The sequence below is a fragment of the Manis pentadactyla genome, chromosome 14 (assembly GCF_030020395.1).
Source record: "Manis pentadactyla isolate mManPen7 chromosome 14, mManPen7.hap1, whole genome shotgun sequence".
Lineage (NCBI taxonomy): Eukaryota > Metazoa > Chordata > Mammalia > Pholidota > Manidae > Manis > Manis pentadactyla.
In genome coordinates, this window is record NC_080032.1 from 79,153,502 (window position 1) to 79,177,353 (window position 23,852).

The following is a 23,852-nucleotide window of genomic DNA, read 5'->3' on the forward strand; positions in this document are numbered from 1 at the left end:
ATTTCTTCTCATTCCTAGAATTAAAATGAGAAGAATTACCTGTACTCATACCATAGACTAACCAAAATAGTTTTATTAGGAAAGAGACTTCAGGAAATTCTTCCTTTTTCCCCGATCCCTGGCAGGATAAAATATCATTTCTAATGGTAAACATTAAAGTTAAAAAATGTGAGCAATCATGGAAACTGTGAGTTTTCCCAACACATGAGTCACTCTCATCCCCAGAAGTAATGAAGCCTCCCGAAAAAACAGAGAGATTCAAAAAGAGATGATGATTTGATGGTTTTTCCTGTGTTTAAGTAAGACGGGCTATGACTAAATAATTTCTCAATTGCTCAATTGCTAGACTAAAACAAGCCAAAACAAATAGCTTTTAAAACTTTAAAGTATATTGTGTGTGTTGACTGTTCAAGGTCTTACTAATGTCAACATTGGATAGATAACATGACGGGAGTCAGATGCAAAGGGCTATTCTTGAATTCATTGATTAGAGAAACACCACCAAAAAATATACCTCTGCAATACTGTGGCAACTAGAGAAGTCAGTTAAACATAAAATATTCTCACTTGCACACTAACAAATCTGAAATGGTTCGCATCTAGTAATGAAAGGGAAAATATATACATTCACGGTAATTAAGGCCCAAATGGTTGCAGAAATAGTAAGATATTTTTCTAGATAAAGTAATGGTAGAATAACCTCAGCATTTTCAGATCAATGAAAATTTGATCCAAATCCTACCATATAAACATTAATTTCCCCTACTCCTTTGAAGTCTTTTATACTTTTACTGACATAAATATAAGGAGAATAATGTATTAAACATATTAACTTAAAAACTTAACCAGGAGAAGCCATTCATTGAATCCAGAAACATCATTTGCCTGTTGTGCGCAATTGGGAGTGGCTCAATCCTGTAGGAAGCTAAACTATTCTTATTAAAGAATCCTTTAATTGTTTGGAATACCTTATGATTAGGGGGAAAAATCTTTATAAAGAACTCCCAAGCATTTAATAAATTAAATATAATTCTAAATTAAAGAATACTCCCTCTTTACAGTAATAAAAATGTATTAGTATTTCTTAAACTAGAGAATCTGGATATCTAGGGAAACTTACTTATCGACAAAGGGACCAGAGATACTAGAGATGAACAATCCCAAATAACAGTTTTGATGGTCCTGTGAAGGGAAAGGGGGTTTCCTCTATCTTCTGAATCCCATAAAGGTTTTTGTATATCATAAGGCTCACCAGTACTTGTTAATAAGTGAAACCAATCTTAAGTGTGTGTACACTTTCAGTCCCTTTATCCTAAACATTAAAAGTGTTTGTCAAGATAAGGATACTGAAATTACATGTTCAACAAAACTACCTACTAGAGATATGTAAAAGAAAAATGACAAATTCTTGGATTCAGAGGGCAGGGAGAGGAATCAATTTGGGGCTTCAGAAATATTGTCAGTTATAAGAATTTTATGAGAATATTAAAATATTTGCAGTTCCTTTGACTAAGGACTGCATATATATATATATATGCAAAAAGTTGATGTAGACACAGTACTGACCCCTTAACAGAATTTTAAGGTGCTTAACCAATACTGCATTGAACCCTTTTTAATATGTCTTCAAATATCATGGAAAAAGTTGATATAGACCTGGATAAACATAATATTACAAAAAAAGAGTACTAAAGGTACACACAAGACATATAAACAAAGAACACAACTTTTAGGAAGCCATGGTATTATTGTCAGTTCTAGTAATTATGCATTAATTTTTATGCATAATATTATCAGTATGTACTTTATAGTATCATGCATACAAGGAAGTAATAAAACAGATTGTACAATATTTGTCCTACTCTGGAATCTGTCTTGAATATTGCTCAATAGTTCACAGTAGAACCTAGAGTTCAATAATATATCAAGTGTACAATGCTAACAAAATATGTAAATATTTCTTACTGACCAAGCTATTGATCTATTCAGAAGTGTGACTGACTGAAATCCCTTATAATTTCTATTGATAATATAATTACTATGTTCTCCATATCCACAAAATAACTTACACTTTTTAAAAAAAGATACTATGCCATTTGCTTCAATGATAGCCAACAGCAATGAATTCTATAGTTTAGTTGTATATTGCAAAAAAAAATCACTTCTTTTTAATTATTTTGATCATGATATTTTATTTCACTGGGAGTTTCCTTCTGAAGAATGGTAAAGAAATAGACTAGTTTATAAGTTTTTTTTCATTGTCATCTTTGGTCCATACAGGGAATATTTTTTATTTGAGCTTCATCTTTCACTCATGACTACAACCCAATCCTGCAATTTGTAATTTCTTGTTTCTCAGTGAATTCATCTTCTGCTTTTGAGAAGCAGGCAGAATCTTCAACAAACATGTTTCTCAAAGAATGTGCTATCTAGTATTTAACCAAAGTTTAATTGTTGTCTAATAAATATGAATATTACTAGAGGAGAGGTTGGAACAAATAACCCAATGTTTGGGCATATAAAAATAATTGATATTGCTCCTCACCAGAGCCTGAGCTGACCTTAGGTTCACTCTGTGCTGCAAACTACCTAAAGAAGAGATGAATTGTCTTCACAGACTTTCTGGTTCATAAATTTCCTGTAGAAAGGAAGTAATTGTTTTGTTTAAAGGAAACATCCTGGGTTAGATTAAGCAAAAGTCTCATTTTCTGTCAACAGAAGACAAAGCAGAGAGGTAAGAAGGTCAATAAATATCAGAAAGCAAAAGACTAGCTAGTATTTACTGGGCACTCCTATGTATGAGTATGAAGAGAATCAGGAAAGAAAATATCTGAAGGTGTAACTTAATTTTCTCATTTTGTTCAAATCGTTTGTATTTTGTGTAGGCATATGCGAACAGATTAGTAAACATACAGTAAATATAAATAAGTGCCTGTCTCTTAAGATAAAGTTCAAAGTTTTTAAAGGGTATCTTTTTAATTCAAATTAAAACAGGAGTGAGCTGAAACCATCTCCTGCTCCACCCATGTATGTCCTATTAAATTTTCTTACTGAACATCTCCAGGGGTTAAGGCATGGATCCTTCAAGTCCATTATGTGGCATTTCCACATTTTTCATGTCTTAACCACATGCAAGTTTTCTCATGCAATCATACACTGCACAAACAAAATCTTTGCTGATCTTTATGGATATGGAAAATTGTATGGAATTGCTCTCAAAAATATAAATGTGAACTACAGTTGCCTGTTGAACTAGACTACTTATTCTTTCTTAGAAGGGGGAGAGAATCACACACACACACACACACACATTTATTTATTTTCTTGGGTCTTTCCCATTAGTAACAGAATAAATTTAATTACATAATATTTAAAAGTAAAAGGGTCCATCATTTATGGTCATCCTCAGTTTGACCCTGTAACAAAGAATATACATGCTTCATAAATTTAGGTAAGGATTAAACAAATAATCCAAACTGAACACACAGAATCAGGTGTTAGTAGGCCTTCTGCAGTAAGCATTCAAAGAAAGTATCTATTGTATCATAACTGTTATTTCATAAAAATAAATAATCATTGTCTTTAATAGTGCAATCTGCCTTTGACCATGCATTATTTGCATAATCTTACACAAATAATGACGTATATGCATGTTTCTGATTTGTGTATATGTGCAAAATACATTAGTCCATTCATTTAACAATCATACACTAGTGATTCTATATGCCAATGACAGGTACCCGAACACAAAGATGAAGAACTTAACACCCAACTCAGGAAGCTCAGTTTATGAGTTAAGTATAATACTGTTGCATATAATAGATAAGTGTAATATATTGTGTGCAACAATAGAATTATACACACTATCCACTAAAAGCCACAGTACTGCTACTTTTTCGAGTCTGGGAGGTGCAAGGAGGAACACAGAAGACTGCAAATTATTACTATTTTGTTGCTTCTTAGAAACATTCTCACAATGAGACTGCTCTCACTCTAGAAAAAGTATGATGTCCATTGTCACTATGGCACAACATGGTCAGAGTCTTCGGGTGTGCAGTCTTAAAGAATGCTCCCATCTTCCAGTGATAACTTCTAAGTGTTTTATTCGAAAGGTTAAGTGATTTTTCATCCAACTGAGTTACAAAACACTCTTGACTATCTTCAAATATAAACTAGTGTATGCCTTTGGGAATTTTGCTGTGTTTGTGAGGATTTCTACACAGTATATCCTGCAACAAATTAAACCTAAACTGCATTCTTAATTGACTTATGCGTCAGCTAGGAGGCTATTCTAACACCCACCACAGTGCCAAGCATGTAAGAAGCACTCAATGATGAGAATTTGTTGAATGAATGAATGAATGAATGAATGAATGAACAAATGAACGAACGAACGAAGGAACGAATGAACCAACTCTCCATTCCTTACCATCTTTGATGAGCTTTGGCCAAAACTGAAATACCAGCATTGTTAATGAATGCAGCATGCTGTCACTATTTTTTATATTTCTTTTGGATCTGATATTGAGTATTCAGAAGTCTCATTGTGTTCTGAAACAAACAGTGGATTTCAAAAGAATATGAGCAGGACTTGCAAACAACAAAGATTAGTCAAATGCCGTGCTAGTACGGCATGGAGTGTGGCCATGTATTCAGCAAAGCATAGTAATTAAGGCATTGGACTCTGGACCTTACTGCTCAGAATCAGATGGGAGGATCTGTCCCTCATGAGCCACGTGACTTTAAATCACTTCACCGCTCAGGGCCTCAGGGCTTTTCAATTATTCGAGTACAACAATGCCTCCTCTTAGGGTGATTTTAAGGATTTAAAGGGATTAAATATTTGAAATAACTTTAAACAGCACCTGTACATAGCAGGCACTCTATTGGTGTTTAACAAATCAACAGTCATTTAGAAGACAACTTTCTTACAGGTGCGGACAGTCATCACTGCTTTGTAAGTCTGTTAAACTGAATACGGAAGTTCCTTCCCATGACTATTTGCAAATTCCACTCTGCAGCCATTTACCTAGAAATCAACATGGTATGGTTTTCTTTCTAAAGCTGATCTGGTCAAGAGCGGCAGCTCCAGGTTTCCAAGTTTATCAAACTCTGGGTCTATACAGGGGCATCGCTCCCACGTTTCAGTCCTGCCGTTCGGATGCTCTACTCAAGCAATTCAAAAAGTCTTTTCTGTGGCCAGGGAGGTGCGCAGATTCCCCTCTGCTTTAGAAGTGTTGGTTTCTTCCATAGCTATTCTGCGTCTCCTGTCACTCTGCTGTGTTGGGTTTTGTTGTCTGTATTCAAAGGAGGCCTGCGGTTGCGTCTGTCCCAAGCGTCTGTGCTCGGAGTTGCGCGGTTTGCCCCCTCTGTCTCTCGTCATTGCTTTTGGCTCAGTCCCTTGACAGGAAATGAGAGATTTATTTTATCTGGCTTGAACTACATTGTTCCTTCCTGACTACTGGTGTTACTTCACTCTAAATAACATGACTTTGTGCTCAGCGTCTGCCCAAGGTCAAAACCTGAGGGTAATAGACATATTTAAGGGCAGGGAAGGAGAATATAACCAGAGGGAGGAGTGGGCAGAGAGGGGAAAAAAAAGTAGTGATGCAAAAGCTACACTCGCAGCAGGTCTAAATTTTCAGGCGGGCTTGAAATGGAATCGGTTCTGAAGAGCTAAAAGGGTATTTTTTTTTTCCCCTTCCAGATGTTATCAATTTAAAATGACACTATGAAGTAATCTAGGCTTGAAATTCAAATTTAGTTTTAAAAGAAAGCATGAGTTGTCTGGGAGAAGGGTTTACAAAGCTTATTAATATCTATGATATAATTGTAGTGTGTTTTGAATAACTTTAATTGGAATAATTATTGGAATTCAAATATTCCTCTTTGGTTTGACAGAAAATATATAGAACTGTGATTGTTCATACAAGTAATAATGTCAAATTCATTATTTTAAAAAGTTAAACTTGTTAACTGAAACCTACACTTGGAATCTGAAGCCCTAAAAATGGCTTAAATTTTCATCTGAATTGAAGTGTTATAAACAAGAACACATCTGAAGCCCATCTCCTAACCCACTCACATTTTTCCTTTCCTTCCTTTTTTTCCCCTTTGGAGGTGTGAATAAAACTTTTCTTGGTTTCTTCAAATACCTCTAGAGTTTCAAAGGGTCAACAGGATGGCCACCCAAAGGCAGGGTGAAAGAAAACATCTCAGTTTCACTGGTCACACCATTTACGCTGAGCTGAACCTCTCTGGGATCATTTAAAAGATTGGGAGACAGAAAGAAAACTGGCTGATCCTGATATATATTTTCCTGTTCTTTTATCAGATTGTCATACTATTTAATAATATTTTTGCCTCAGGAAAATGGATTTCATGAAAATGGACTTTAAAGAAGGCAAAAAGGATTGAGGTTCCATATAAGGCCAGATTCTGCATGCAGAAAATTATTTATTTCACATGGGTCTTCCATTCGTGGAGAAGATGATGAAATCCCTTTTGCTATGATTTATGCCGAAGTCAGGAGGCCAACCTAATGACATCTTAAAGACTTTAGATGTTTATGACATATAACACCTCCTTTAGGAAGACCTACTCATCTCTGTGGAACTAAATGGACATCACCAGACTGGGCTGGGTAAGGGCCCAGTATCTGTAAATCAGAAGTGATTTGTTTCTTTATGTATGTACCTCACCTTGAAACTCTAACTAGAAATTATTCCTCAGTACAACTTAAATTTACACGATGTTATATTTCAACTATATCTCAGCTAAAACAAAAAAAAGAAATTATTCTTCAGAATCATACTCCCTGTTTCTTTCAGTTCCTTACAAGATGGCCTCCATGTGGAATGATCCCCCAAACACTAAAATGTGGGAGACACAACTGTCAGGCAGACTTGAGTGGGTCCACCCTGTCCTGGACAAGGTTCCCCCTCTCCACCCACCTTCTTGTCACTAGATGGCAGAACACACCCCAAACCCCTCCTGTTCATGGTTCAGACTTCTGCCTTATTATGGTCAAACAAGATGTAGAAAGCCCAGTGGGGCTTCCAGACCCCAACATAGGTTGGCTACAGATGCACTGAGACCCAGGAGGTTACCTGGAGTTACCTTGGGGTTCATTATACCATAATTATAATAAATTTGCATTGCAGTTTTTTGGCTTCCAGCCAAGTGGGCTTCACTTGCATGCTTACGGTAAGTACCTGCACTTAGGAAAAAGGTTATATAACCTGAAACTGTCAATCAACATGTCAATCAAATGACATAAGACACAGGGAGGGACTTTCTACCATTTTAAAGGAAACAATAAAACCCAACTGTAACCCTAATAGCAGGGCTGTTTCTGGTTTGCAGACAGCCCATTCTCCACCCTTCTTGAGAGTGTACTTTTGCTTTGCTTAATAATCTCCTGCCTCTTTAATACTGTTCTAAGAATGAGTCTTGATTGAATTCTTTCCTTCAAGAAGACAGAATGGGTGTCGAAACGAACTGGTAAGACAACTGCATAAGAATTCCAATAGTCTCATTTTCAACACTAAGTTCTTAAAAGTTACAAGAAATAATTATTTGTATACTTTGTTTTTAATGTTTTCTGATTATTAAATTCTAAATATAGTCCTAAAGAGCAAACATTAAAAATGTATTTTGTTTATCCATGAGCCTATAAATCAGCTAAGAAGGTCCTCACCTGAACCTCTAAATCATCCCCAAAAGCTTTTCCTTAAGTCTATCTCTATACCTTTAAAGGTGATGGAATGAAATATATATACTAAGTAATATGCCCAAGATCATAAGTGGTAAGTTGGGATTAAAATTTAGGGGTGTCTAATTCTAAAACTCATATCTGTTTATTATTTTGAAATATGAATTCAAATGCTAGATTACAGAAAATTCAGTGTGTACAGGGTCCAACTGTGTCACTGACCTGTACAAAATAAGGAGTTGCAAATAAAAACGGTCCTTGTGTTCCTCAAAGTTTAAAAGTAGAGTTACTAACCAATCCAACAATCTCACTCCTAGATATATACCCGAGAGAAATGAAGTTCATAGCCACATTTCCACAAAAAGTAGAAATAACCCTGATAGATGAATAAATAAAATGTGGCATATCCATACAATAAAATATTATTTGGCAATAAAAAGACATGAAGTATTGACATACAACATGGATGAACCTTGAAAACATTCTGATCAAAGTGAAAGACGCCAGTCATGGAAGACCACATATTACATGATTCCACTTAATTTAAATGTCCAGAGCAGGCAATGCAATAGAAACGTAAAGCAAGTTAGCGGTTGCCTGAGGCTGTGACATGGAGGGAGAAATGAGGAGTTTCTGTTAATGAGCATGGAATTTCTTTCTTGGATGATGAAAAAGTTCTGAAGTTGATTATGGTAATGCTTTCAGAATTCTGCAAATGTACTACATATAGCTGGATTATACTCTTCAACTGGAAGAAGATATTAAATATATCTTAATAAAGCTTTCATTAAAAAGAAAAAAGTTCTGTAAAACCTTTGCACCCATGTCATCAAGAAGAGATAGACAGCACATCCCTATGGTGAGAAGACACCACTAAGCAAATGGAGCTCCTGCAAAGTGAAGCAGAGTTGGTTATGTTCCTTCATTTTCCCTCAGTATCAGCAAAGCTTTGGTCTGCTAGATCCAGGTGCCTTTATGATCACTGGGAGAGTTGAAAGATATCCCCCTCTGGCCAACTATACTTGGAGACTATGTTGAAAAACTTAGAACCACAAACTGGTAGTTTATTCACCCAAAACTAACCACTTGTTAGACATTTTTCATCTGAACTGACCACTGATTTGAGTAACTGTGTAGACAACCACAAAGAACAACTGAAGTAGTGAGGAAGTATTATTTTACAAGTAGTTACTGTTTTATTAACACTTAGGGAGTAGGATTCCTGCTTCTATGCAGACTGATTTCCTCATGTTTCAATGTGAAGTTGCCCAACTGTCCAATTTGTCAATATAATTTTCAGTCCCACAACTCATCATTAGATGACAGGAAAACATCGTATTGTGGAAAAGAATCAGTAGGTAGCAATCAAATGTGCCATGATGTTGACATTTCCCAACCCCCTCCATAGTTTTTTTGTTTTTGTTTTTTTTAAGGGAGAATCCTAGAAGTGCCTACACACAGAATAAGAATCCTAGAAGTGCCTACACACAGAATAGCCAGTTTGTGAAGGACCAGCTCCCTGGAGATATTGATACATTTTATCCAGATAACCTTTAGATGTTTATACCTTAAAAGTTACTCAGTTGAAGTTGCTTTCCAATTAAACACCAAGGCTGCAGTGTTTCTGTTGTGATTGTGGAGGGAAGTGGAGCCAGTGAGATTTGTCCATGTTTTAGAAATCACCATCTGGCAGGGATATGGCAACATGTGAAATCTTCACAGGACTCTTGTTTTTCTACTATCTGCTGGATAACTAAGGAGATCACCAGACTGCTGGGATGCCTGCCAGATGGTAAGCAGGTATGTTTATGAGTTTAAGATTCTTATTTTCTTTCAATGCTTTCACATGCTGTGGGCTCTAAGGCATAAAAGTGAAAGGGAGAATGAGAAAGGTAGTAGATAAGAAAGTGACTGTGTATGATCATTACATACAACTTGGAAGTTTCTTCATATGTTAATTTTCTAAAGACTACATTGAATTATTTTCTACCATGTAGAAACATCACCAATCATATGGTCACAGGATTTTTTTTAAATGCTCCATTTTTTTTCATTTTTGTACAAATAAACAGGTGTAGAGTTTCTACAGTCCTGCTGAGTAAGCATGTGCTACCTGTAGGATCATAAGCAATGTCAACAAACATCTGCTAAGTGTATACCCTGTTCATGGTGCTGGGCGAGCCATTTCAGCAAAATAAAAGTGAGGGTCTGTTTTATTTTATTTTGATTGTTCAAATAGACTATCATAGGCGAAGAATACCTACCTAGTCGAGTCATAACAAAAAACTCTGTAACGATCAAATATTCACACTGTTGAATCAGGGAAGTAAGTGGTATTCAGTAGAGTGGCTTCTGTGAAAAGAAAAGGGCATCCCAAACAATTTTGACAGATAATAAGTGAATATCACAAAAGAGGCAGTGGCTGGTACACAGAGATTTAGTTCTTTAAAGTTAGGTTTCAGTGCTTGCTCAGCAATATACTATAGCAATATGACCCAATGCAAGTTTCTGAAATTCTCCAAGCTCCAATTAGCTCATTTATAAAACTGGTGATAACAGTTCTACCTTTTATGATTGTGGTGATATTTGAAAAATAAAAAATGCAAAGCATCAGCAAGCATATAGTTGCTCAATAAATGGGGCCAGTATCATTATTACTGATATTACTGCCATCTGGAGAAGGTCCCCTCTAGGTTCAATCCCCAGATGCCGAATTTGCTTACATGATTTATATAAATACATAGCTAAACTTATTAATTTGTATATTTAGATGCACATGAGGTCTATCTGCACTTGTGCACTATATAAATATACGCCAATACAAATATATATCCTAGTATTCCATATACTCTGTCTAATCAAAGGAAACAAAAATAAATACTTTGAAAGCTCTGTAATTATACTGAGTAAATACTAATAGTTTCAATTTCCAGAAGTGATAGGGCAAACTGCTGAAACTTTCTGTGTCGTAGATACAGAACAGAGAGACTAAAACCTGCTTCATAGGGTTGTATGAAGATTAAGTGTGACTATTTGTACATAACACGATGCTGGACATTGCATGATGCCCCTGACAGAGAATAAATGAATAAATGTTAGCATCCTTTACCTTCCCCTTCAATTACCAGTTTTCCTCCACCTCTGAATTTAGTCTGTATTTGCACATCCTTGCCTTCTTCTCTCCAGATGAAGGATAGATGTCTCTGCTTCTTTCTGACCCTTCCAATTACATCCTTAATTCCATCATTCCCCCACCAGAATTAGTTCTCTCAATTACATGATCCCTCTGTCTATTTTTATCATAAATTCCTTCTCATCCACTAGTTCCTTCTCCTTAGCTTACAATATAGTCATTTCCCCCATTCTAACAATAACTTTCTTAAAGAAATATTACCAAATGACTGAAGAAATAGAAAGCCTAAATAAGTCAATGACCATGCAGGAAACTGAAAAGTTCATTAAAGATCTGTCTCTAAAAAATGCCAGACATAGGTAGATTTCTTTTTTTTTCTGACTCAGGCAGTTTTATATTGGGTCTAATAAAACTGAGTTGAACAGACTTTTTTTTCTTGTTTACAAAAATAAAAATGATTAAAAGACTCACATTTCTTTTACAGGTTAGCACAACCCTGACACTAAGTTATAAGCAACAATATAGTATAGTACACACACACACACACACACACACACACAATTATAGACCAGACTCACTTGAAAATAAAGAAGCAAAATTCTAGTAAGTAGATCTTAGACTAAAATCAGGAATTGCACCATAACCATATGGTATTGAGTGCAAGGATGGAAGGCTGGCTCAACACAAAAATATCTAAGTAATTTTTTACATGTAGAACAGTAGACAAAAAATGAGAACTCAAGCAAATCGTTAAAAAGTCTTTGAAAGAAAGTGTCATTCCAGATCTGCTTAACGTAAGTTAGGGAGAGAAGATAACTGCCTTCTAAGGAAGTTAATTTGTCACAAATCACAATAAAACGCACAGTGAGTGGTGAAATACTCAAATCATCTTCTGTTGACTCAGCTTCCCTTATTTCTTACTTCCTTCTCTTTTTCACCAACAACCACATTGCCAGCCAGGCCGTGTTTACTGCCTCTTCTTACTCATCTCCTGGACATTTTTCAGCCCACTGCAAATACTTCTGCTCCTACCTTTTACAAAATCTCTTTTCTCAGAGGACACCAATAGCCACTTAACTTCCAAGTCCACTGGTCTGTTCTCTGGCCTCATCCTCTTTTAATTTCTCACCAGCATTTCTGACTATGAGGCACCACCTGTTCATCTCCTCTCCCCGCTCGACTCTGGCAATAACTCTTGCTTGACTCTCCTGACTTTTCGCTTGGCATTTCTCAGCCCGTTACTGCCTCCTTCCTCTACCTGCTCCTCAGCATGTGGGATCCCCAGAAGCCCACCACTTACCCTACCCAGGGAATGTAGATCAAGGTTCAAGAGGAATGAGAGAACCAAGAAACTAGTCACCAAACAAAGTAAACAGAAGACCGTATTTAACAATTTTACACATGACTTGCAACTTTTCCTGTTAGAGTCTAAGTGCAGTAGACTTAAAAACAAACAACAACAAAATACATACATGTATGTATGTATGTATGTATGTATATATATAGTGTTATGTGGGTAATCTCTGCCTAGATTACGTTGCTCATTTTAAATATTTTAAATATTTAACTTAATGTATGAATCTTTTCTGTGATCAACTGTACTTGATTATCTTTAAGTATGGTCTTGATACCTATAGTTAATATAGTAATTTAAACTTGAAATATGAGTTTTCTAATTTTGCATCATTTTGATTATTAACCCTTTTACCACCTATTTAATTTGAAGGCAACTGGTGCTATTAGAATTATAAGGATGTATTTGAATGTAATTTAGTAGAATTCAGCAATCATTTATTAAATTCTAGTGGCATGTGAAACGTTGTGATAGTCATTCTTTAATATGTTGGCTTTAAACAGATGCTACATAAATGCAACGGACTGACTTCCAAATATAAAGTAACAACTTTAACAAAGAGCTGATGTTTTGATCTTGTTAACTTTGACATACCTTCCTGTCCCTAATTTGTGAGCAAACAGTAAGCCAAACATAAACATCAGAAAGTTACACAGGGGTCTCCAAATCCCTTATTATGCAGTCAGCAATCTCTCAATAAAACTCTTCAGTAAACTGGATCATCATTCTCCATTCTCTCATCTCCAAATGATTACCACGTCATTTTTTGCTATTTTCTCCCCTATACCTCCACAAAACTTGGACACCACAAATATTTGTTAAGTAAAACTCCTTGCAGCCCTTTGTTGCCTCCTTTCTCCCCACTGACATTTGTATCCCTCAATGTTATACCTTTCAGGTAATTTAAGAAGCCAGTGTTTCTGTGTTCTCTCTTATTTGATACATGTTAGAAAATATAAATAAAAAACTCAAACCTAGACAACATAAAATAGGGCATTATTCACTTCATGAAGAGATCCTTAACTTTACAAAATATTGCCTACTGAATTCCTCTAAGTAGCAATTTTCTCTGGTGCATGAAAAGTGTAAGTCAATTAAGTAACATATATTTACACTCAACTTTTCCAAAACCACATCAGTTCTACAAACTGGGCTGCACTTTGTCCCCATCAGATTACTGCATCCCATACAACATGGAATGGAAAATGAGGCACAGCCAGACAAAAGAATATGATTTCCTGACTCCAGCTGAAGCACTTACTCATCTAAAGTAGTAGATTCCAAACGTTTAAAAAGCCATCAAAATATTTCTTCAATAGAAATCTTCTAGGGCACAATTTTAAAAGAGGTGGAAGTCCTAGGGTTATGTTCCCCTGCCACTCACCAACTGGCCTCAGGATCACCTACAAAAAGCCTACCGCTGTCCTCAGAGTAAGATTGAAAGCCATTGTACTAGGCTATTTTCTCCTTGTTAAAGATGTGGCTACCAAAATCATAATCTTACAACAGATAGAGTCCCAGTGTGCCCACAGGGGCCTTACAAGGAGCGTGCCTGGTTCTTTGTTTAAAACGGGACCCCCAAGTATAAAAATCAAACAAATAATCTTATCTGACTTGATTGTTTATAGTTCATGATGCGTGATCAAAACCAAAAGTTTCTGTGATATGACTCCTCTTGCACTGTTCACCATGTAAGAATTTATTCACTATGTAAGAACTTGTTCATTATGCTTCAGAAGATTGGAGACTGTTGAGAATTAGGCTTGGGGTTGATTAATGATAGTGCATTGAGTCCCCTATACAGAATTTTATTGTTGTTAACAACCATTTGATCAATAACTATGAGAGATGCCCTCTCAAAAAAAAAAATTAAATTAAAAAATTAAAAAAATAAAAAGGGACCCAGGAGATGGGTCCCACACGAAAAGTGGCTGATGATGGTAACAATAATAATTTTTAAATAATGAATAGATGAATCTTCTTGCCGGAGGAATGGTTTCCTTTTCCTGTGCCCGTTGTTCTGTCTGTGCCAACTCTAACACACACCCCTTCCAGGAATGGCATTCAGCCATCCTGGCAACCACAATTAGAGCAAAGAAAATATGAAATTTCTCTTCAAAACATAAGTGGAAAGATGAATGCAAAGCCAAGCAAAAAGTGCCCAGATTCAACATGCACATTGTTAAATGTCACTTCATAGTAAGACACTTTATGCGCGTCAAGTGAACATGGACATGTAAAAATCAGGAGACTAAGAATAGGTATGATCTATCAAAAAGGATCAGCAAGTAAAGGAAGTCCAGAAGAACATACAAATCTACATTGACACATAGTAACTGCACTCGTGGGGTGACGATTTAATAACTGGTATATACCGATAGAATAATATGGATAACTGTTGAACCACTGTGTTGTATATGTGAAACCCATATGAGATTGTATACCAACTCTACTTTAATGAAAAATAAATTTGAAAAAAAACAAAACATTCAAGTTACCCGTTACAACTGGTAATTCCTCAGGGAATGAGGGGAGTGGAAATTGGACAAATAAAGAAAGGGAAGGGAAGATATATATTTTTTGTTGTATACATTTTTATACTTTTTGAATTCTGAACCATGTGACTATATTCAAGAAATCAAATAAATTGAAATTCTCAAAAATGAGAATAAAAGCATCATTCCAATAGACCATACTAAATATCTTGATAGCATGACAATAAACTGTTTCTGTTTGGGGGAAAAATCAGCACCAGGAGAACGTTCCAACCCAAGAACCCAGCTTTGCTCCAAGCAGGGCCATCCGTTAGGAATACCTTCGCTTCTGCTTGAGGTAACTCCTTCAGTTAAGGGGGCACCTATTGACTGAAGCCAAGGATCCACTCCCAGATTTTCTAAGAGAGATACAGTTTGGCAAGGATTCCCAACAGTCCAGCTAACTGATAGGCGTCTTGAAGCTACCATAGGTCAACAGTGGATGGGCTTTGGAAAAGAAAAGTGTCTCATCTTAAATTAAAAATCAGAGAGGGGATTTCACAGCTCTATCATTGTGACAAAAAGTTGCAAAGATCATAGATAAAATCTTCACCACCCTGAATGACAGCATATACCCTCTTTTCAGTGCACAGCGTTTTCCCCATGTGAACCAGGAACAAGATGTTTGTTGACTGACAGGTCTTGATCTGAGCATTTAATCACCAAAAAGATTCTTAGAAGAGAATCACTAAAACCTGATAAAAATGAAAAAAGTAATATTTCTTTCACAACAGACATATCAGACAATTTTCGGTATCCCCAAAACATCTTGTACAGCTATTAAATGCAAAGAATATTATGAGGAAGCACAAGTGAAATAAATACACCTAGGAGATAACCTGGTTTATTTAACTGAGTAAAAAGGCAAAATCTTATTGGTAAATGCCATGTTCCTATGAGCTGCTTGACGGTAGCTGGCACTCCATGAAGTCTGCATTACTTACCAATTAACTAAGCAGGTCAGACTTGCCTCTGGGACCAAGAGCCTACAGCACTATGACTCGGGAGTGGGAGATGGCACAGAATGTTCTCGATCTTTAATTAGGTCTAGGGTCATATGTGCTGCAACTTTTTTGAATGATCATAAGCTGTGTCCTCCTGCGCATAGGAGAGTGGCACACTGAATTCAAGCGTTAGTGCATTAGCTATCACTGAAACCGTTTGTCATTAAAAAAAATCACACTAATTAGTTACCTAATTGTGCATATTGTTGAAATAAGTGCTTTACAACCATCAGTGCAGGCGGACTTTTCCCAATCTTTAAGAAGCTCACAGTCTAAAAGAGGCAGTCCCACTGATAAGGATCCATACAGTACACGCACAGAAAAACAACAAAGAAGATTCACATTTTGAAACAAAATGCTAATTCATGATCAGCATAAAGCTAATAGGTATGTTCTGAAACACGGCAGAAAATAATTTCAAATCCATTTGATTCTGTAATTGAAGTGTGAGGTCACTTGGCTTTTTTTAAAGTCCATCAGTAGTTTTCAAACATATTAATGCTTAATATTTTAAAAATGAATCGTGTGGAAAGACAAGTGCCTTATGATTTCACTTATATGTAGAATCTATAAAAATAAAACACACAAACGAAACAGAAATAGACTCAAACATGGAGGATAAACTAATGGCTACTGTAGGAAAGGTGGGTGGGGATATGAGTGAAATAGAGGAAGAGGATAAAGAGGTACCAGCTTCTAATTATAAAATAAATCATGGGGATGAAAAGCACAGCATAGAGAATATTGTTAATAATATTGTAATATCATTGTATGGTGACAGCTGGTAACCACACATATCATGGTATTTTGTGACATATATAATTGTTGAATCACTATGCCGTATTCCTAAAACCAATATTATACTCTATATCAACTTAAAAAAATTATTTGCAGCTTAACAATTACTACAAGCAAAATTTTATGTTGAAAAAAATTATATATAAATTGGAAAAATAAAAAATGAATACTGTATTTTTAAAAACCAGATGAATATTCATGGTTGCTCTAGTTCTCTTTCCTGCCACACTCCCTTAATCTATCCAAAGAACATTCAGAATAATTCAATTTAGTCCATTCCCATGGTTTTAGGGAGGTGAGGTGTGGATTAAAATGGTTCATCGTTCAGCTGCTTGTATAAACCTTTGTGGGCCTTTTTTAAAGGAAGGGAGTCAGATATTGTATAAAGTACAAAAAAAAAAGAGAAAGTAAATGACTACTCTATTCATTTTACAGTACTTTTAAGTTAGATAAGCTTAAAACCTCATTTAGAAGAAGTAGTTAAAAGAGGTGCATTTTAATCTGTGCATCCTACTTTCAAAATTGTAAAAGAAAGAAAGAGCTGTGCTACATTGACGTTAGGATGGTGTGAAGACAAAGAAAAAACACAAATGGTCATATAAAGAAGGAATTAATTATAATGAAGGCAAATGTGAAAATAAAAATATTAAGAAAAAGGAGGGACAAAATAATTTTAAGGGCAATAGTGAATGAACTTAACCAAAGCAGCAGAAACACTGTTTTGTTTTGTTTTTTTCCTACGGAGATAGGGATTTCCCCCTGCCCTCTTTTCCTACTAGCAAATTATATTATCAACACTTTTGTGTTCACTTATATAAATTTAAAAAAAGCAACTCTTTTCAAATATAGCTTATTGAATGACTTGGAATCACTTAAAGTTGCGTTTTAAATTTCACTGCAAATGCAAACCAATTCATATGTGTTTGTTATTAATAATTCATAATTTAAGTAACAAAAAATAAATGGCATCCAAATTACTGTTAAACTTTCAATTGAATTATCTTCAATAAATGCTCAGTTAATAAAATTAACTTTTTCTTTATTTCCACTGCACGATATAGGCAAAAATATATTTCTATGTGCTGCTATGGATATAACACATTTTTTTTTTTAATTTTGTGTTTTCTACCTTTTCAGAAAATAGCATGTACATATTTCAGCTGTGATTTGAGGGTATTAAGAAGATGACACTCACTGGGGTGGTATAATGTGGCCAACAGCAGGGGAATAAGTCTGCTGGTATAAAATCTAAAAATTAACAGTAGCTTTAATTGTTCCACAGCCCTTAATTTTCTTTGTAAAAAGAATACATAAAATAAGCCTTGTTTTTTCTTCCATTTTCTAAACTGTAGCCTTCTTTAAAGTAAATCCTCTAAGCAGAATTGGTACATTACAACTGCCATCCCTTTGCAGTCCTGCAAAGCAAGGTAAGACAATTTCACAGAGCTTTTATTTGCAAGGATTCCCTGAGGCAGTTTCTGTAAAAGGGTTAATGACAGATGTTTCCATTAAATCTGACCTACCTCTTAATTTTGCCATTGCCTGATAATATCCTGGCTTTGTGCTTATTTGCATGGGCAAATGGAGTCACTCCATAACAAGTAACACACCACCCTCATTGAAACAAAAGGTCAATTCATTTTCAAGCGATGTGTACGATATTTTTTGTAGTTGCAGTTAAAAAACAAAACAAAACAAAACCTTTTCATACAATGCTACTATTTACAAAGAATTAACAGCTCTGTTTTCTGAACCTCTGGACACAATGTACATCTGTAGGCAGAAACTGAGTACTGCCAATAGAAATCAATACATCTCCCTGTAGGTAACCAACTAGAAAAATCACTTGTCTCTGGGATGTTCCTCTTGTTTTTTACACTAAATACAACCAGGACACAGTAAATTTTCTTTACTGAGGAATTTGTTGAAAACTCCAAAATGCTAGCAGCACTTTCTTGTTTACTGAATGTTATTACTTTAGCAAAGGAAAAAAAAAACCCTGTAAATATAGAGGGAACAGTTATTGTCTTAGGTTTGTTAAAAGATATAGGCTTTTTTAGCCTTTAGGCTGCCAGTCTGGATGCTACCGTTCAGAAATGGCCACACTATGTTTAACCACATGAAAAGAGTAAGTGATCTTGAGCCTTGACCAGGTTGCTGTAATAAGCCCCTTAAAAAAAGAAATAAATAAAGGCAGTTCAAATAGTTATGTACAAGGCTCTGGTGAAGCCACTTCCGGTGGGAGGATCAAATACTGTCAAGGGGCTTTCCATGGTCCTATCCCAACTACGCATTTCCTTTTTGAATAGTCTATAGCTGAGACTCAGGAAACATTGCATTAATCTAACTATGCTGTTCCACTTTATTGTAACATTCAAGGTGTTTAAAATTATCACTTGCTAGAGAAGTACTCTCTGCAATTATATATACAGTGCTTAATATACATATATTGCATATTATGGTACTGAATATATATATATATAATTATGCGTATTATATTTCATCTTTATCTTTATAGCCTAATCTGAGACATTTAAATATTGAAATTCTGGCATTAAAGACCACCTTACTCTGAAAACAGCTCTCCTGTGTTTTACTGACAGTAAATCCATATTCAAAACACTCCCATTATACCAGATTCTTTAATTATCTGAAAAGGAAATAAGATAAAAATAACATTTTATAAAAACCAAGGCCCCACTTTAGTTCGCTATGACTGTAGTGTCAGTGAAACTTTTGTACAAAGCTCTAAACATAAGGCCCTGCAAAATGCTAGGCAATCTGGTTCTGAACACTTTCTTCCATGCCACCCAAAAGCCTAAGGTCAGTAATTTGGTCCCTAGTAATAAATGAGTCACTTAAGGTTTGTATGGTTGCCATATACCCACTGCATCAATTTGACAGAAAAGAAACTTTCTTCTGCTCCCTTCTTTGAACAGGCCTTGTAATGTAAGAGGCAAGAATGGCTCCAGAGGAACTGCTGAGAACCACTGCGTCAATCACATGAACATTAAAACACGACTTGCTAGTAGTCATTACTATAAAAAGTATTCTCTTGCTCTGTGGAAAATGGTTTCAAGTAATTGTTGTGTTGGAATGGGAGTTTTGTTCTTTTTTAACAGCGTAATTTGAGAGAGACAAAAAAAGAGAAGATATATTCAAGAAACAAACCTGTATTGAAATAGTTGAATCAACTAATTGTCAACAAATGGTGTCATCATATTAGCACAGAAATTATACATTATAGATTCCTAGGCCCAAGAGGCACACTCATACCCTAACAATATAGTTGGCTAACTGATGTACAACAACGGTAAGAAAGGGACAAGAATCTGACCTGACCTGCCTCATCAAAGAGAATCTCCTCTGACTTTGAAATATTTTCTTCCAAGCCCTCAATTGCAGAGCTAATGAGCACTGAGTGGAATCAAGTCTGAGAACAGTTTCCCCTTTAGTTCTCTTTCTGGTTTCAGCTAAGTTGATCTCTAACAGTGTTAGTGGTTTGTGTCAGGGAATGCTATGTGATGTAAGAAGAATGTAGATATTTGTGAAAATGAAACTAACTGGACTACTGGTCCAATATCAGTAGCTCTAGGTGTTCCTGTGTGACAGAGACTGATGCAGGAATGAATTACTGTATCTTCAATTAAGTCAAAAAGACTCATACCATTATTATAGGTCAGAGGTCTTCAACTGTAGTTTCTCTGTAGGAAAAAGTGGTAGGCAGTAGAAGGGTGGGACCTTCTGACAGCTTTCTAAAGACATGGCCCTGAAGAGTTAGAGCTTGCCAGTGGGCCACCCGCGGAAAATTCTACTGCTTATATGAAGCATCACACTAGGTTATAAGAAAATAAATGAACAAAACACCCAGGCTAGCAATTCCTTCAAAAATGTTCTGAGGCTTGGAAACTGAGAGAATTATGAGATTGGATGCTGCCAATCTTTGTGGAGTGGCCCTGGGCAAGTTATTTTGTGTCTGATCTACTGTTGTTACCGGTGCTACTACTGATAATAAAAACATCCTAACAACAACTTCGAGGAACAATATTGTGAGAATTAATGTGTACAGTGACTTACAAATGAGGGAAGAAAGACACAATGTTATACTATTACAAAGTGCTTTATCAACCAGCATATTACATAATGTGTTATAATGTACCATGTGCCCATGGAAACATGAAATCATTCATAATTCTTAAGTACTGCCAGATGTGTAGCTATAACAAATTTCAACCCTTTCTGAAGAATTCACCCACACACTCACTTCTCCAACCAATATTTCCATGGGTAACTGTCAGAATTGAGAAATCATAGAATAGACCCTTATTCATGTCTCTGTGGTAATTACATATAGTTTGCTTCATAGATGGGTAGGGAACATGTCTTATTCATAATTTTATAACTAGTGACTTGCCCTGTCCTGCTATATAATGATTGCTCAGTAAATGTTTATTGAATGAATGAATGAATGAGTGAATAAATGAATGAATGAAAGAAAAAGATAACAGTCACATATGGTAACTTAAAGAATAAATCTTAGTAACTTCACTACCTAGACTAAGAAGTGTCTCTAATGCAAGAACTTTTAGAGTGGATGTGATCAAAGACTGGCTCCTTCCCAGCAAGTCTATATGTTATTTCCTAGTATTAGTTCATTTGTCACTTGTCATAACTTTCTGGAATGTACAAGTAATCCTATTACAAGAGATCCTTGGCATTCTCAGTGGAGGCATCTGGTTTTACTTAAGAATACTGAATGATTGCATTTTTCAATGGTTGGGAACATGGTACAACATTTATACAGACTGAAGAACCTCTGAATATTATAATATACCTGAAGTAGGTGAAGGAATACTCGAAATTTTAGACTAATATTCATAAGGCACAAATGCAATGAAATAGAAAAAACTCTGGATTTGGACTGAGAAGCTCCAGCTTGGCTACATACTTGCTCTATGAAATTTGCTTACTTTCAGTTTTTTCTGAGCCTCTGCTTTCATCTGTAATGACAATAGTGAGTAATAGGAAGTTCATACACCCAGGGCCAATAAGGCAATTTAGTAGGTCAAATAATGTATGCAAGGTAGTATATAAATGAAAAAATGGCATACAAAATAGTATGACAGCTAGGTATAAAACAGCAGAGAAGTCTGTGGTGAAAATACACTCTGAAATCCTTAAGTTCAGGGTTCATAACATATTCATCTCTGTAGTTCTTTTGGCAGAGCCTGAAAAAACTAATCAAATGAATCATCAATGTCAGTCGTTGAACTGGAGGCACAAGTGAGATGTGTGCATTCAATTCTCAGAGTGGCCTTTCAAGCTCCTTTCCTATACACTCCCTAACTTTGTATTTTTCAAAGTATGGTCCTCCCACAGCCAGCATTATATTTGGCTGGTTTGCTGTTAAAAATATAGGATCCCAAAACTGATCCAAGGAGATTGTAAGGCAATATATCAAGCACGCAAGATAACTCTTACGTATACGAGTAGAGTAGGTTTTAAATTTACTTTTGGACATCCAGTGGTTATGGCATAAGATCAGTTCCATCAGGGAGGGTATGTGCTCTTAACTCATATATTTTATATATCTAGCTCTTTACAGTTTACAAACTGCTTTCAAATACATGAAAGACAGTATTAAAATCAATGAGAAATAGTTTAAAAATTTTATACTACAAAAATGTAAGAAAATATAATTAAGAAATGAAGTTGTGTCCCTTATAAATTTAAATGTGTTCAGGTTAAAAAACAAACATGTATTTGGTTATTGTCTGGTCTACGTATGAGATTGTGCTCTGTGTGCTGCTGAACCCTCACTCTGTTCCCTGCTGCTCTGGCCCTAGAAAGGGCCTGGCACAGAGTAGATGCTCAATAAATATTTGTCAAACAGAACAGTGAATATACACAACTGAACATGCATACCTCATAAGAGTTGTTGGCTTAAAATCTTCCCATTAATAGGCATGGGTTCCTAAGAGAGGTTCTCTTTATCGGAAGAAAGTAAGAACACAGGACACAAACGTAGGCTGTCAGCTAAACAGATTTCATTTTTGAGATACTAATTTTTAAACTGAGGTTGAAAATGCGAACTGGAAAGTTATTATCCTCAATTTCCAGATGCTCTTCTTCCCAAATTAAGTTACATAGCATATAAAAGCCTTCCTGATGAAGAATAGCATTGCTCTGCTTTGAGGGGCAAGGGCATAATAAGTTTGAGATCTGAGGGTGTGTAGTGGTCAGATTCTCCTATTGTTATGAAAAGAATGACTAAGGGCTGGCAAAGATTTTAAGTTCATGAGTCTGATCTTGACTAGCTGCTGTTCCCTGGACTCCAGGCCTTGCCTGATCACTCTGCTCTCTAACCCCTCAAAGATGAGGGAAGGGTAACCAACTGGTTGCAGGCATCAGAAACAGTGATGAAAAGAAAAGAGGAGAGGAGAGGAGAAGAGAGGGGAGGGGAGGGGAGGGAAGGGGAGGGAGGGGAGAGGAGGGGAGGGGAAGGGAAGAGAAGGGGAAGGGAAGGGAAGGGAAGAGAAGGGAAGAGAAGAGAAGAGAAGAGAAGAGAAGAGAAGAGAAGAGAAGAGAAGAGAAGAGAAGAGAAGAGAAGAGAAGAGAAGAGAAGAGAAGAGAAGAGAAGAGAAAAAAGAAAAGGAGGCAAGAGAATCATAAGGATGGTTGCTTGGCAGCATCATTCCTGCTAAACAAGAGGGGAAGTTGAGTTTCTACAGGAGTATCATTTGGCTCTAATCACCCCAGGGGTACATAGAGATGGCTTCAAGAATATGTAAACAAATAATGTAAAGGTCAGGACACAGATACATCCCGAATGAATAATCACTAAATAGGTTCAACATGAAAAGTCCATGAATTTAATTGTCAGTTCCCCACAATGACTACTGACAACCTTCCCACCTCCTCACTTCAAACCCAGGCCCTTAACTTCCAGGAAACATTAATCCTTACTTTATCTGGCTTGGCTTTGCAAAAGACACAAAAGCTTAGCACCCATAATTATAAAAACCACCTGAATCCTGAATTAATTTGGAGTAGGGTGAGAACATAATCAACTTCACTATAAAGGAGCTTTATTCTTGAGAAGGGATCATGTTTATCAATCCATGTATTCCTTTATTCTTTCATTCAAAAACTATTTTAATGCCTCAAAGAACTTACATGGTAGGTTCTCAATAATTGTGCATTAGACAAATACAGAATGAGCAAATGTGCCTGGATTAACATGGTTATAATTCTGCAATGAACCAACCATATGAATTTGCCAAAAAGCTATAAACCCTTTTCCTAATTGTTAGTT

General features: G+C 35.9%; 1 protein-coding gene and 1 long non-coding RNA gene across 16 annotated transcripts in view; one reads left to right on the plus strand and one right to left on the minus strand.

The window, feature by feature from the left end:
- Nucleotides 1-23,852, minus strand: part of SOX5 (SRY-box transcription factor 5) — a 931,123-nt gene that overhangs the window by 465,911 nt on the left and 441,360 nt on the right. The window lies entirely within an intron of this gene.
- On the plus strand, nt 9,189-13,905 carry LOC130680717 (uncharacterized). The gene is made up of 2 exons (XR_008993784.1): nt 9,189-9,514; nt 9,787-13,905. It is a non-coding gene; the product is annotated as an uncharacterized LOC130680717 (long non-coding RNA).